Here is a 17,285-nt window from a genome sequence, read left to right as displayed (position 1 = left end):
ACGGTTTTGACAGGTACCGTTAATAATAATCCAAGAAAAATGTTTCGTATTTCAAAATTGAGCCCACTGCTTTTTTTCAATTAAATTCTTAGAACCGTTCTAAGAAAATCAAACTTTCTCAATATGGTCACAGGACATGTAACTTTAATTTTAGTCCTAAAAAATAACATCAATTTACCCACTAGGGAATCTACCAAAGCACATACCTAAACTAAATCGCTTCAGTATGTTGGACTGTAGAATGAGATAGAGACAACCACGAAGTACTCAGACAGATAGACAGAATTGCGGGACGCGTTTTTTTCGCCTTTTCATCATCGTAATGTTATGTGTGTTAATTCTTGCTCGATTTTTTAAACGAATCTTCAAACTTGCACTTTAATACATACTTATCGCAAGTGAAAGTGAGAAATTTTGAAGTGCAAATAATAAATGCACCTCATTTGAATACTGTCAAAATATTATTTTTCTTCTATTTTTTCAGAGATGATTTGTCAATTTCCATTGACACACTGAGAAACAAATCAAATAGATTTTTATTTAAATCAAACAGACATTAAAACAATTTGAGTTTAATTTAAATAGAAATCTATTTGAAATAATTTGAACCTATTTCTGTTCGTTTTAACTTCGTTTCTATTTGAAATGGTTTTGGTTTAAATAGAATTTTGTTTAAGTTATGTTTTTTTTTTGTTCGTATCTTAATTATATTTATCAATATAAATATAATTAAGATACGAAAAAATAATCATAGGAGAATTTTCTGAGTGTAAATCTTTAAAGGTCCAACTAAAAAGTCTTTAACTTACAAAAAAGTTTCCTAGCATCTATATTTCCATATATTGAATCCTTAGGGGGATTTAAGTCATTATTGAATATTCTCAAATTATTGTCAATGTTTTAAATGTGTTTACGTTCTTTGTCAGGACAAGTACCTATGCTATCTATTTAATTTTAAGAGTTTTCTTAAAATTGTCGGTTTTGGTTTTTGATGCTTTTTTTAAATTTCAAATATTTCAAAATTCTAAATTTAAAGTCTTGAATATATATTTTCATATTTTTTATAAATTCGGTCAAAGTTACTCGATGTTAGTGATATTTCAACAAAAATTCAAAAAAAAATTCAACAACTCAATGATGATGAAATACGATATGGACAGGATACATGTAACTTTCCGAGATCAATCTTGAGAGGAAGTTGTAATACACTGAAGTTGTAATAACACCTGAGTTAAGTTCAAAAGCTTTCGCACACTGCAGTGTACCTACCCATCTCCTCTAATTTTAGAATAAAGTTAATTCAAAAATTGAACCCTAAACAAAATTAAAATTTATTTTTAAACTGCCATATCGATTTATTATCAAATAGATGTAATTTTTCCTCTGCAACAAAAATAGACTGCATGTCGGAACTAAAATTTTATTGCACGCATCCACTTCTATTAAAACCTCAACCGTTAAGCATAAGCACTCAGCAACCATTGAAAGCGACTCGCCTAATAGTAAGGTACCTAACCTCTACGAGTACATTTGAATAAACCTATATTACCAATTTATTTAAGCTATAAAATGCCAAACACTGTGCATGAGTTGAGTAGGCATATATGTACCTATCCTAGCTAAGCTTATGTGAATATTTCTGGCCTAACAACAGTAATAAGTTTTGACATTGCTGCACCGTATATTGTGCATGTGTGCATTTGTGTATATTGTGTGCCTGGAGCATTGAGCTTCCATCCTATATTTAATGGCTTTCAGCAACGAAACAAAACCCACAAGCATGTCAAGTCATGCTGTGACTTAAGCTGCCTGCTGCCATATGATAGATAGGATAGTAGGGTGGCCCCAGTCTGTCAAATGCCATCATTATAGAGGTGCGGTTTTGATTTTTAATGTCCTCGTGACATGCATAGATATACATTTTACTTTTAAACTCTTGACCACTCACGTTCGTTCGGAGGGAGGTTATTCGACTCTCATTTAACAACCACCTCCTTGTTAAACCACTAGCACGTTTATCCTATCAAAATCCATGTCGATAAAGGTTTAATTTTAAAGAAAATACCATTTAAATTTTTAATTGCCAGACGTACGTAGGAATTCCCTTACTGGACTTTTTACCATGACATGGCACAGAGCAACTTGCAATAGCACCTTGTAAGTTGTTACTCTTGTTATTAATTGTAATAAAAAATAGTTTATTAGTTTCATTTGTGTCAAATCACGTGCAACGATGATCGATTTCTTTATTAACGGAAACAAATTGTCACTCTGTCATCGTGACGTCGGTCGATGTCGTTGTCATTGCCGTTGGCGGTGGTTGGAAGGTGCAATGAAAAAAAAACCCAACCTTTAATTTATTGGCAACATGTGTACAGGTGACATGTTTTATTTTAAATAAAATACAAAAAAAAAAACATACATAAATCTGGACAGAATCATTTTTCTTCACATTCAATATGTGCTCATAAAATATGATTAAGTGTGTGTGTTTTTTCGCTTGAGTGAACTTTTGTGAAAAACTACATATATTCAAATTTTCAGGGTTTCCACTCAGCATAAGTTATAAGATATTTAAGTTTGTTTTTATGTAATTTGAATGACCTCAGGTTCTTAAAAAGGGAATCAATTTCCTGCATTCAAAATATTCCAATTTGTTGGATTAAATTTCACATATATTGCATTTTTCTCTTCCTTACTGTTTTATGTGAAAAGAAACAACAAGTGAGAGTTTAAAAAAGAAGGATGAGGTCGAAAGAAGATTTTGATATGAGGGAGGAATCGATGCACGAAAATGGACTCAAGTTTAAAAACTGATGTGCATTTGTGCATATAGCTAAACTAAATATGAGTAAATTTTTGCGAGTCACTACGGCGTATGAGTAACATTTTTTTCTATATGTTTTTGTTTCTCTTTGATTGGTTTTGATTGATTTTTTTAAATGAAAAAAAAAGTATAAATTAGTTTTTAATAACATTGCTATTAAAATGGTTTAAATCTTTAAATCAAGCATGCCAATCATTTTCTTGTAGATACAAGAAAAAATTTAAAGAAAAAAAATGTTTAAATTGATGGAGACGTTTGTGGTGCAAGGAGGAAATGTCCTCAAAAACTAAATCCACTTAGTGACCCCGTTTTCAAGTAACTTTTATTTTTATAAAAATCGTTTAAGCCATTTTTGATAAAATAAAACTTTTCCATTTTGGGTTCTACCAATGATTTAAAAAAAATTATTTTGAATTTCTTTTTTAATTCAAATTATTTTTAATTTTACGCATGCTTAAATAAATGCATTTAAATCTTTTAAATTTTCGTTTTATGAAAGTGTTTAAAATAAGAACTTATAAAAAAAAAAAACGTTTTTAGGATATCTTTTATAAAAATATCAGATTTCTGTTCAAAACCTTTAAAAAAGGTTTTCTTTTAACTATTTATTATACACTCTAAGTGTTTTTAGAAGTTATTTAAGTGTTAAGAATGTTTTGTTTGTAAAACATTGAATAAAATAAATTTTGCTATAAGAAGTGTTAATTTAAAAAAAAAACTGCTTTAAAAATAGCAAAAACTTTTTTTTAGATTTTCACCGCCAAAAAAAGTAGATATTATGTCATTTGATTTCTTTTATAACAAAGAATAACTCAATGAAAAAATATAGTTGCAGCCATTTTTTAGAGAAATAATTTTTTTTCAATATCTTTTTATTGAACTTCTGTTTGTTACAGACAACAAATATTTCAGATGTTACAGCGCGCTGATTGTTACCCTTTGCTACACTCTTTGCTACACACTATTGCATTTTCTACACAATAGAATTCAAGTTAAATTTTATTTTCTATTACATTGAATTCAATGTTGTACATACTCATTTGAAACATATTTCTTTAAATCAAATTAAATCATTAAAAAAAGCAAAGAATCTTATTAAAAAGTTAAAAATCAATGAACAATCATAATCATTAGATACTACAGTAAGTTTTTTGTATGAAAAAAGAAAAAAAGAAATAAATCATTCAAAAATAATGTCTATCATCCGCTTACTAAAACTTCTGAAGAATGTTGTTTTTTTTTTTGTGTCGCCAGAAGTAAAAATAAAAAGCTTTCTTCGAAAATATTCTTTTACAGAGTTTAAAAGAAATTTCAAGTATTTTTAATTAGTTAAAAGAAGCTAGTTAATCTTTAGCATTTTGAATTATTGTTTTAAAAAGATAAAGTTTCTTTCTTTTCCGAGAAGATAAATCTGTTGAGATATTGGAACATAATAATTTAATTGAATGTTTTATTATTATTTATTCCAACAACTCTCTTAGAAATGTGAATTACTGTTTATACGTCGAAAAAAAAATTTGATATAACAGCTATCAAATTAACATTTTTCAGTGACAAAAAGTCGTCCAACAATTAAAATATCAATTTTGATATTTTATCATATTATTTTGACATTTTTTAATTTCAGGTGGGACAGTGAAAATTTCACTTTGACAATTAAAATATCATTTTGACATTTTTTTAAGTTAAAGTGGATAGTGCAAATTTCAACTTTGACAATTAAAATATCAATGTTGACTAGATTTTACGTTTTAGTTTATTATAATAAAACCTATTTCTTTCCTTTTCATTTTTATTATTTTAAGAATTTTCTTTCTTTTTTCAAAACATTACTGAAAGGGAATATTCTTAACAAAATAATGGTGATATTATTTTTTCTATTATAGGTAAAAGTAAAATCTTAGTGCCGATCAAATTTTCTCAGTGAATCATACATTTTACTTCGAAAAAACACAAAGCGCCTTTAAATTAGTACACATTAAGAATTTTTTATTTAATATTTTTCAATAATTTGGAATGAGAAATTGATATGAAAAAATGATAATAAAATATCAAAAAAAATTTCCAAAATGTGGCATTTAAATATCATCCTGATAATAATAAAATGCACGAATGGGTCGCACGTACTTGCTCTTGTAGTTCACAGTATCTGTATCTTAAATATATTGGAAATTTAAGATTTTGTAGAAAAAAAATCAAAAAAAATCAAAAGTTTAAAAGTTTAAATTAAAAAAATTTTTTTTTTCAAAAATGTTTTTAAAAGTATTTTTTTTTAACATTTTATACTTAATGATCTCTGTAAATTTTAAATAAAATAACTAATGCTTTGATGAAATATATAAACTTAAAAAATATGTCAATTTTTGAAAAACGGCAACGCCATATTATTTCCGTTCTCCGCATTTTTTGAGAAAAACTAAAAACGCAGTATTCCGCACACCAAATTTGATCGAAATCGTTAGAGCCGTGTTCGAGAAATTTGCAATACCTCGAAAACGTTATATGGGAGGTATGCGTTAAAATGGAGATATTAAAAAAATAAAAAAAAACGAGTCTAGGGAATTACGTAAAAATCATCTGTACCAAGTTTCAAGCAAATCCATCCATCCGTTCAGGCCCTAGCACGATGTACAGATGGACGCACAGACGCACAGACGGACGGACGGCATGACGAAAACCACTTTTTTGATCTTCTCCATCATCGTAATGTTGGTTTTAATTAAAACCTCAATTTTTTTTTCTACACGAAACCAATACTTGCCCTATAGAGCAAGTAAAAATGTTGTTTTAACATTTTAAATATCATAAAACACATTTTATAGAGCATTTTTGGCTGATATTTAAAAAATGTTAATTTGATATTTAAAAAATGTTAAATTGATATTGGTTTTTTTTTTCGGTGTACTTATTTCATCTACTGTCTCAGCGAAAAAGGGTCTCGAAGCGAGCGCAGAAAAACTTTCAATATGTTAAAAGCTTTCCGTTATGAAAGTAAGTTTGAATATCCATAACCTTATCGTTTCGTCGACTTGAATAATGGGCCTTAGTTCTACATGCCCTGCGTTATTACTCGTTGCAACTGAAAATAAAAATATTTTCCATTTCCTACAATCAATCTCTGCAATCTCTTTTCATATAAGTACACACTACACATTTCATGAATCAAATTAAACCAAAAACTAGCCATAGGCCATTAAACATTTCAAGTTATACGTTTTAACTATAGAGGAACATAATTCTCTCATATCAATTTTTTGACAGACTACCATAAACTAAAATAAATTAATTCCACCCGCTCTACTTAAAAATGCATTAATTTATCCCACTATATAACATTCTTCAAGCTATGCAATTTGAATTTGTAATTTTTATTTTAAATTTTCTAAACATTCCTTCCAAACCATCTGATTAGCGTCTCTATTTATCATGCATAGATTAGATTGTCAGCCACAATTATTCATAAGCCAACGCATAAAAATCAATCAAATCGAAACTACCTAATTACTAAGAATAGCACCCCCCAGTACGTAAATTTATTGCACAGAGACACCTGGCGGCAAAAAACGTCGGTTAATTAAACATCCTTCATTAATGACCCTGAGTATATCTCTCTTCTAACCGTAAGCAATCCATTAAAACGAAAACGATAAAATGATATCAAGGTAAAAAATCAATATGGAAGTACTTGTAATCCTTTATTATGGCGAGATAAAAGTGCAAATTAATTTTAATTAGTGTTATTACAAAGTTATGCTAAATATCAATCTCAAAAACAAGCCACCACCATCATCATCGCCACCGCCACTTGTGCGAGCTGGTGTACTTTTCTCGATAGATGGCGCACCCTCGGGCAAAACGACGACAACGACAATGAAAACAACGAACAACTGTTGGATCGGATGGATGCTTCTCAGAATTGGGTTTGTTTAAAAGGGGGGCGAGAAGTGAAGCAACTCTAGTTTGTCTTTGACTTTGACCGAAACGATGCGCCCTCTAGTTTCAGTAAACAAGACAAGGAAGCTGTCAACATGGTAGATATAATAGAAACTTGTATTCATGGGAGCATTATTTTGCTTTTTTTTTTGCTGAGTAAGAAGATACCGAGAGGTCGGTCTCCTTAGTTCGTCATCGTCATCATCTTAGTTTCCTGTTTATACATGGACCCATGTACCCACTAGTAGATGCTATGGAAATAAGAGATTGTTTACTATGCATTCATGAAATATTAATTTACAGCAAAAGTTTAAGTGTTTCCAATTGCTTGACTCTCGGCTGCATAAACTCAGACATTTACCCTCTATATGGCAACTTGCAGGTGTAGATATATTCATATTGAAATTGAAGATGAGAAGAGTCTTCTGTTTTTGGTGCAAACTGCAAAATTATTTCAATGAAGGCGTGCACTCTGCACATCTACATAGTTAAAATTTCAAGGATTAAGTGTAAACAAGAAGTTGAAATTGTTTTTGGGTGGAAATAATTTATAGGTAGGTATTTTTTTTTTAAACTTTTGCCTTTGTAGTGTAAAAGGTTTGTTTGAAGATGATTATAAGAAGGAGTTACGGTGTAACCAATGTTGTCAAATTATGTAAACAAAAAATTTTTTTTTGGAATTTCATTACTGACATAAAGTGTTCGGAATGCATTGAAAGTGGAAGTGGGCATTATGAATATTTTTTTTCGTCAGTTGTTTATCGTAACAAAAGCATTAACAATAATGCTTTTGTTGTTTGAATTTTGGTGTTTTAAGAAAAATACACTGCCAATCACTAGGATGTGGCCACATATTTTTCAACAGATTTTCGCTCTCTATACCTGTTGGAATTGGTTTAACCCGAAAAATTTTACTACATGTCATCCGGAAAATTTTATTACATGTGAGTAGGTACATATTTTCTTAAAAGAAAAGACATTAAATTTAAGGGTTTATTAGAAAAGACCGATGGAATATCCCTACATAAATGAATGAGATACTTGAAAAGGGTATAAAAATGTATTAACTTGTATTAACAATATATGAAAATTGAATATTCAAAGTTTAACAAAGCAGATATAGGCAGTGGCGTATTGAGGGGGGGCTCAGGGTGCTCAAACCCCCCCCCCCCCCAAGCCTCCAAAATCATGTTGCTATTTAGCTGATTTCATCATAATCTACATGATTAACTGAAACTTCTTCGTAAATCGTAGAGATTTAGAGGCAGCTGAAATGATCGAGCCCAATCCAAATTCTAAAATGGTTGTTTGTGTTTGTTTGAGTAAGTGCCTTAGTTGACGTTGAGGTTTAGGATTTTCAGGATTTTAGTCCAATTCAGAATTCTTCAAATAATTTGTTTGTTGTTTTGACGTCGAATTACATTACCGTTAAATTTTGCAAAGCTTCTTATGCAATCACGTGGTATTTTATTGTCTTGAGTATATATTACTTTTTTTCAAAAATAATATTTTTCTCAAAGATATTAGAAATACAAATTTTTTATATCTCAATATCTTAGTGGTCAACATAACTAATGGTTTATTTAAGCAAATTCCAGTTTGTGCTTCTGATTTGTATTAAAAAAGGAACATATTATTAAAAAATATATATTTCGGATTAAACATCAAAAGAATTTCATTGACAATTAGTTTTTGAGACTTTTACGTTCTGCATTTCACTTTTTGAGCATTCACTTGCGTTGCCGATAATAAAATTAGGTGTTCTACATTTTTTTGCTCATTTCGATTTTCTGATCGAATTCAATTCGCTTTGTTTCTGCTCGTGAACTTGGTATCTTTTTCAATGAGTCTCCAATTTTTGGACAAAATATTATTAAAACTTATATTTTTATTGTTTTGTAATGTTTATTTGTTGTTAATTTAATACAAAATACATAAAACACATGAGGCATGAAATATCATGCCTCTGTGTTTGCAACCTCATTCGCTTTACACTTTATCTAATTCATTTTTCTTTGAAAATTTGCAATAATATCAATTTCACGTGAAATTGAAAAGTGATGCCAGTTCACTTTCGGTGGAATTGCGGAAATATGGGCATTTATACAGAAAAAAGTGATGATTATAGCTCAAAAACTAGACGTGATAGGAATAAATCTGTAAACAGTTTTGAATTCAGCACATGAAATAGTTCGAACGAAAAAGTGTTTTTTTTTTTTAAAGATTACTAAACACCTTGGAAAAATAGCTACTTTGAATGTGAAAGGAGACAGTAGTACGAAGTTGTCGGGAGCAGTAAAATGCTACTATACGACTTTCAGTACCGCAGCACAGCGCTTTTCTCTCGATCAAAGATAAATAAAAAAGAGACAAATTTGTAGTACATTTACCTTATCACAAATTTTTGAAAAATTTTTCAGCCACCCCCCAAATTTTTTTCTGGATACACCACTGGATATAGGTACACTTTTTTAAGAAGTTTGTCATGGCTTCATAACTTTTTCTAGTGAGTGCTCATACAAAATTCCAAACTCTAGATAAAGAGAGGTAAGTCTATTCCGCTTCATCATTCGAAGCTAAGAGAGTTATTGGAATAAAGAATAAATAAGACATTAAATCCAACTAATAATTACCTACCAGTATCTCAACAGATTTTTCTTCTCAGCAAAGTATAAACTTTATTTTTCTTAAAATAATAATAATTCTTAGAGCCAATTTTTCAATAGCCAGATAAACCCCTTTTAAGGCTTATTCCTAGGAAGAATTGACATTTATTCTTCTGATAGTCTAACTGACGACGCACGGTTGTAAAATCAGGGCCTAAAGTGAAAAATTAACTAGATTCTTTTTGTTAATTAAAAATATGTAGGTACTTGAAATTTCTTTAAAACTCTGTCAATGTTCAAAGAATATTTCAGGAGAATAGAAAGCTTTTTATTTTCACTTCTAACAAAAAAAAAAAAAACTTTCTTAAGAAGTTATATAGTTTAATAAGCGGATGACGGACATTATTTTTGAATAATTTATTTTTTTCTTTTCATACAAAAAACTTCTTGTAGTATAGGTAATGATTATGCTTGTTCGTTGATTTTTAACTTTTTAATAAGATTCTTTCAATTAGATTTGAAGTAATGATTTACATAATTATATATTACATGAGTAGGTACAACTCTAAATTAATGATTTGTGCAGTTTTTAAACAACTAAGCCAAAAGGGTAGCTGTATTTGGTTATTTGTTTCCTTTTCTCATATACAGTTCTCATTTTTGTAATCTGTGAAAATTGGATGTGTTCGTACATTTGTGACTTAATTTCCTAGCTCAAGCAACAGAGGTGATAATTATTTCATTTAAATTTTGAATTCTGTAGGCAAAATTATCTCATTTTGAAAATTTTTAAAATTTCATCGAAAACATCAAACAACTAAACCAAAATAAAAAAAAAAATCATATAAAAATATGTGCATGCTATTTTTTAACAATTTAAAAGCTGTTATTTTTGGCTCCAATATTTTTATTTTATTTGTTTCTATTTAACTTATTGACTTCTTTTGGAAAAAAAAACAACATATTTTAATATTTGAGTTCCAATGTTTACAATTTTAAAATAGTATTAGATTATTCTCAACAACAATGTTTTACTATTTTGAAAAGAGAATTGAACACACCAACTTTTAAGATAACTTGCCGAAATATCGTAGTGCTTTTTTTTACACTACGGTTCATTGAATTAGGGTCATGTTAAATGTTCGAGTACTTAGTTGGGCAAAAAAGTGATAATTGCTTTAAAACTGATGCAGCTGAGTTAAATTTTTGGAATACACTACTTATTAGCAGGGTTATTCAAGGTTCCGTAGTAAAGAAAAAATTGAGAAAACTTAAGATTTGTAGTCACATCACATGAAAGACCGCCATAGGCTGACCATTTTTTCGATTTTTTTTTCGAATGCCCATAACTCCCAAAATATAATGGCTGCGATTTTTTTAATTATTTTTCGGATAACAGTCACCATCTACCTTGTCTACCGTTTTCGTTTCGATGTTGACTTTTGGGACACCCTGTATACGAGGGTTTAACCTCAGAATGAACGCTAATATTAAAATTTGTTGCTAAAAATCTTCGTTTTGGCGTTCTATAACTTGTTATTTACCCCCAAAATTCTAGCTTATTCAATTTCCTGATTTTGATAATTTATTAAATATTTGATTGAAAATAAATACATACAGGGTGTCCGGTAAAAATTGGCTAAGCCTGAAATGGCTGATAGCTTAACTTATGACTGTACAAAAAAAAAATAGAAAAAAATTTCTATCGCAACCAGTTTAGAAAATATTAGCTTTTTTTCGTTCAGTGTATTTTAAATTTCATCATCTTATGTTTTCGTTCACTACAACCACGAATGAATGAATTTTTTAATTTCTTTTTTTTTTTTTAATTTTCTACAATAATTGACTAAAACCATAAGCACTTAAAAAATTTTATAGCTGTTGCACTTTTTCTTTGAAAAAATATTGGAATTCGTTTTTCGATGCAAAATGTAAAAAAAAAATATTTTATGAAAAATTTTAAACACCTGTGGTATAAAAAAAATATGCGCGTCCAAAGGGGATTGTAGAAGGGCAAACGTTTTTATCAAATCTAGAGTTACTAGGACTAGGAAGTTATTAGTACCGAAGTAAATAAACTGTAAATTCTTAAGTTTTTTCACATTGCTGCGACAAATGCATGGATTCCATCAGTTTTTTTGATTAGTCATATTTTACAATAATTCTTCTAATACATTACTATAAAAAAAATGTTATAACTGTAAATTAAATTAAATAAAATTACTCCAATATTCCACTTTTTTTTAATGTAATTTATAAAAAGATTTGTCAGTATTCTTTTAAAACTTTTGTTATTTAAAGAACTCATACTTTCATAAAAGAAAAACTCTGATTTTGGTAAATTTTATATTTTTGTATAATAAAATATTTCACTCGTCTATCAAAAACGATGAATAAGTTCAAACGTCTTTAATATTAGTGTTAAAGCGATACTTTTATTACATAAGGTCGCCCACACCACAACCATTACCACCGGACAGGATATATCCCTTCAGGTAAACCATAATGGTCACTTTTTTGGTCTATTTAATGTCTTTATCTTTAATAGATTGAAGGCTGGGATATATACTCGTATATTATCGATTCGTTTGAGCCTTTCACAATAATATATATCTTTGGAAGCTGTTACCATGGCAAATAGCACACAATAGATCCTCGAAAAAGAGGAACCGCATGGCATTGAAAAAGATATATATGTAGGAGATGCTGAATACTCCAGCCTCATATGAATGATGTGAAATCACAGGAACAATTGGATCAGGTTTGTGCCCTGAATTCAAATGTGTTTACTCTTGGGGTAAGAACTTTTGAAGGACAAAAGAGTGTGTAGAGATACAGAAATCACCATCATCATCATCATCCTGCTTCAGCGAAGAAAGGTGTTTTCTGCATGGTTGCCTTTGTGTAAATTTAGTTCTAAAGTTTTGTATTTTTTTTAATTTAAAAAAATTCTGAAGGGTCAAAATTATGTTTTGTTGTGACTTTCTTTAATATAATTTGAGGGAAACTTAAAAAATCTGTGACATGGAAAAGAAAATTAAATTTTTAAATTTAAATTTGTAGAAAGTTTCCAAAGTAATATTTAATAATTAATATTTTTTGTTTCTCTTCGTAACCAAATTTACTTTATCTTATGTCGTTTTCTTTCACTCCAATGAGAGTACCCTTTTAGTACTTATTTTTGCACTTTTGAAGGTTTTGTGTTCTTTGACGCCACAAAAGTGTAAAACAAAAAATTACTCCGGAGTAATTTTAGTACTACGGAGTACTCCGGATTTACTCCACATTTTTAGTCAGATTTACACCGATTTGCACACACACTTATGAATTTGAAGTTTGACATTTTAAAATTTTGTTTGAAAAGTGAAAAATGCGAAAAGTTTTTTTTTTAAACTCCTTTGTTATTAACAAAAACAACCATTATGAATATATTTTTTATTGTATTATATTCCGCCAGATATATTTCTTCCATTTTTTTCGTTAATTCTTCACTTTTTCCAAAATGAAATTGAAAACCGAAACCGAATAAAAAAAATTTTCAGCCAGTGTTCTTCATCAATAACAAAAAAATCCTGTGCCATACCTATAGCAAAAAAATCCCATTTTTTTCTGCGTTGATGGGATATTTTTATTTTACAATTATCAAACTAAGGGTGTGTGTCAAATTAGGCTGAAAACCCCGATCAGAACCGTAATGAAAAATATACCAAAAGTAAAACTAAGTGCGCTTCACACGAAGACGCAAAGCGCGAGACGCACATAAGAGGAAGGGAGAAATAAAGTTCGAAAAAAAAGGGAAGGAAGATTTTCTACGAAGATAATTTCTGTGCCTTGCGTCTTCGTGTAGAAGCAGACTTATCAACGAACGCTTATAATGTTTCATATGTTATTAATATTAAATTTTTTTTTCAATTCATAAAATTTTTCCTTAGGCCTGTTATCACTATTTTTTTCATGAAAATTATCCATTTTTGCCTTGTCCCACACACAATTACAAAAAAAAAATTACTCTCATTATGTTCTTTCACTCCAGAAAAAATAAGTAAAAAAAATGGTTACATTGAAATGTTAATATTTCGAGGTATACGCAAAGCACTTTTAAGATAAAAGTCTTAAATGAATTCTGATAAGATTGTTAAACGAATATACATTAATGTAAAATTACTAAAGTTTTGTCGAAAAATTAAAAAAAAAATAAAAAGGTTCCACATTTGATAAAAAAAAAATCGAAAAAAATCAATATGGCTCGGCTATCTTCAAACGCTTATAGCATAAGTACGCCGCAACTAATGTTAATGGTAATGGTCTTAACATGTAGCTTAGAATTTAAAAATAAAATGGTTTTTTGTAAAAAAAAAATCATTTTTACATCCAACATGGGTGCCATGGCCATACAAAAAAGTTTTTTTTTTTGTAAAAAAAAAAAAAAAACAAAAGGTGAAATTAGAACCCCCATCTCTCCAAAACGTTAGACCATTTAAACAATCGACCTACAAAAGATGTTCCCAATCCAACTTTCATCACTAATTCTCCAGAGGGATTACACGGTCATCGAAAATAGTCAATGCGTTGATCCAAAAATGTGTGTCAACGCGATTGTCATCGTATCCGTCAACGCAATGACAGCAGTTTTCGTTGACGATCACACGACGTGACACTCTTGGGATAGATTGTGACGTTATTTTTACGTCAGAGAGTCAACGCGTTGACCGATTTCGTTAGTCGGGTAATCATAGCTTAACAGCTTTAGTCATCAAACAGTTTTTCTGTTCTGAGGGTTTGAACTTTTGAGATGTAATAAAAGATCACATTTTTGTAGCTGTAAATGACTTACTTGTAATCACTTTTTTATGAGCAAAATAAAAATTTTTTGAGTTTATTTGAACATTTTAACATTTTATTGCTTAGTATTATTTGAATTTTAGATAAACCAAAGAAAAATCAAAAATTTTCTAAAAAAGAAAAATACCCAAAAATGGTATGAACATTTTTTTTTTTAATTTAACTGGATCATAATGAAAATAAAACACGGCTAATATTCTTAAATCAAATCCAAAACCAAAATAATTTATTCGTCACGTTCTGAAAATAAAAACTCATCATAAACTTCTTTTATTTAAAAAAAAGCGATGTCATAGATTTGTTTTTACTTCATATTCGAATTTAGAGATACGAATTTAAGACCAAATTCATTTTATAACATTATAACGCTCTTTCGGAAGGAGAGACAATGCCAATTTTTTTAAGTTAAAAACACCAAGATTTGACCTTATTTCTGTTGCAATTGTTCTTCTATGTTATGGAGTTATTGTATGCGTTTAAGTAAAAACCATTGAATTTGAACTGAATTCTCTACGAAAATCCGCAAAAAACCGTTCGTACATATTTCCTATTTAATTTACACGATTTCATATGGAATATATGATTGAACTTTACAGGGTCGAATTAAGTTTTATGCAGGTAGCAGGACCAGGTTGATTATAAGGTTATAGCTTGCAGAAAAAGCTGATGGCAAGATTCATCATTTGATTTCTGACGGATTGGAAATACTATCACAGCTCATATAATGAAGCATTTTCTGTGAAAATAACTCAATTGATGTCGTTCAGAATTTAAACGGTCCATAACCCTTCCAAAGATTTGATATGTTCATGGGTGTTTCCTATGGTTTGAGAAAAACAGTTTAAACGAAGAAATCTGACACTTTAATACCTTATTGTTCACAACAATATAAAATGTCTAAGTGACAACTCTGGATTTTTTTTTTTTAGTCTATATAGTATCTCAGCGGTACTTAAAGGTCTCCAGTTTTGCACAATCTTCTGCCAGGTCATGGATGAGTTAGAAGAAGAGGAAAATAAATAAGTCGAAAACATTTATTTGGTTTTTCTTTTTTTATTTTTTTGGTTTAAGGGGGATAAGGTATTTTTGTTTCATTAAGTATGCAATGGAGGTAAACGCATGAAGCATGAAATCAAGGATTAGGCGTGTGTTATTTATTGGATTCGAGGCCAAATCCCACCTAAGGCATTATAAGTGAAGATCTTTGTAAAAGATGTGTTTGTATTTGATGAAGTTGTCTTCGTACAGATAATCAGGGTAGTTAAAAGAAAAAATCTTTTTATGTTGCATATAAGGTATGTGTTGTCCGTATGAAAAAGGGTTTTTTTTTTTTGCTGTCTAAATGTTTTGAATAAATAATGACTTTTTTTTAAGTATAAAGGGCGTTGTTATCACTTTCATGCATCTGAGTGGTGTTTTTGGGGTGTGAGCCACTTACTTACCTGTTACGATTATATTTATCATTTTCTTAAGTAAGGTTTTGGTAAGAATCCCTCTAGAAAAAGTAAACCTCCTTTTTATTGTCTCGAGAAATAAAAATGTCTGACTTCATTGAGAGGAAAATAATATATACACTGCCGGTCATCTGAATACGTCCACACTTTAGTTCATCTTATTTTTAGCCTGGCTTGGTATTTATTGCAATGGTACATATTTTTTACATACGTAACGAGAGAACATCTTTATGCGCTTAGCTTAGGAGAAAAAAAATTATCTTGGGACCTACCGTTCTTCTCACACGGTAGCTAGACAAAATGTATTCATAAAAACAAGTATATTTTTTGACTCATCTGAATAGACTCAAAAGCAAAAATGTTAATAAATGATGAGTTGCATGGGTCAGTTGGACTCAAAATTGTGTCTGTCAATAAATCTGATTGTCTATAACCTATAAGGACGAAAACGGCTCGAAAAAAATCATTAGGCGCGGGAAAATGGCGAAAATAAAAGAAGTCTTTGAATTAGGCCGAAATCAACGATGCATTGGGACAAAAATTAACAAAAGCTAAAATTTAGTATGCAGTTATTCGCGCAATATCCAAGGGTATAGAAACAACATTTACAATCGAAGTTGCTTAGCCACAACATTGGCCGATAGATGTGCAATGATCTGAACAGCATGACTTCGCGCTAAAAATTAAGCTGAAAACCGGTATGAAATGCAGTTTAACGACGGCAAAACGGGTTGTCAGAAGTGGTAAACATTTGAGAAGAACAAATCTTCGCAAAAACTACCACTTTACAAACCACGAAAAGAAACTCGCCTCCAATAGTAAAAAAAACTGTGTTAGAAATTGCAGATCGAAAGTTTTGTAGAAAAAAATAGCTTGCACTTAATGACACTCCCTTCACAGTTATGCAGACAACTTAAAATAATCCTTCTCTCTACGAAGTTCATACAAATAGGAATTTAGACCTCAGGGTTAACTTAATTCATTTTTTTCCTTTGTAAAATCACCGGTTGGAAATTCGACTTTCACGACATGTTTTTTTTTTATTATTGGAGGCGAGTTTCTTTTCGTGGTTTGTAAAGTGGTAGTTTTTGTGAAGATTTGTTCTTCTCAAATGTTTACCACTTCTGACAACCCGTTTTGCCGTCGTTAAACTGCATTTCATACCGGTTTTCAGCTTAATTTTTAGCGCGAAGTCATGCTGTTCAGATCATTGCACATCTATCGGCCAATGTTGTGGCTAAGCAACTTCGATTGTAAATGTTGTTTCTATACCCTTGGATATTGCGCGAATAACTGCATACTAAATTTTAGCTTTTGTTAATTTTTGTCCCAATGCATCGTTGATTTCGGCCTAATTCAAAGACTTCTTTTATTTTCGCCATTTTCCCGCGCCTAATGATTTTTTTCGAGCCGTTTTCGTCCTTATAGGTTATAGACAATCAGATTTATTGACAGACACAATTTTGAGTCCAACTGACCCATGCAACTCATCATTTATTAACATTTTTGCTTTTGAGTCTATTCAGATGAGTCAAAAAATATACTTGTTTTTATGAATATATTTTGTCTATCTACCGTGTGAGAAGAACGGTAGGTCCCAAGATAATTTTTTTTCTCCTAAGC

Source organism: Episyrphus balteatus, chromosome 3 (assembly GCF_945859705.1).
Source record: "Episyrphus balteatus chromosome 3, idEpiBalt1.1, whole genome shotgun sequence".
NCBI classification, from domain to species: domain Eukaryota; kingdom Metazoa; phylum Arthropoda; class Insecta; order Diptera; family Syrphidae; genus Episyrphus; species Episyrphus balteatus.
Note: the sequence above shows the minus strand (reverse complement) of the source record.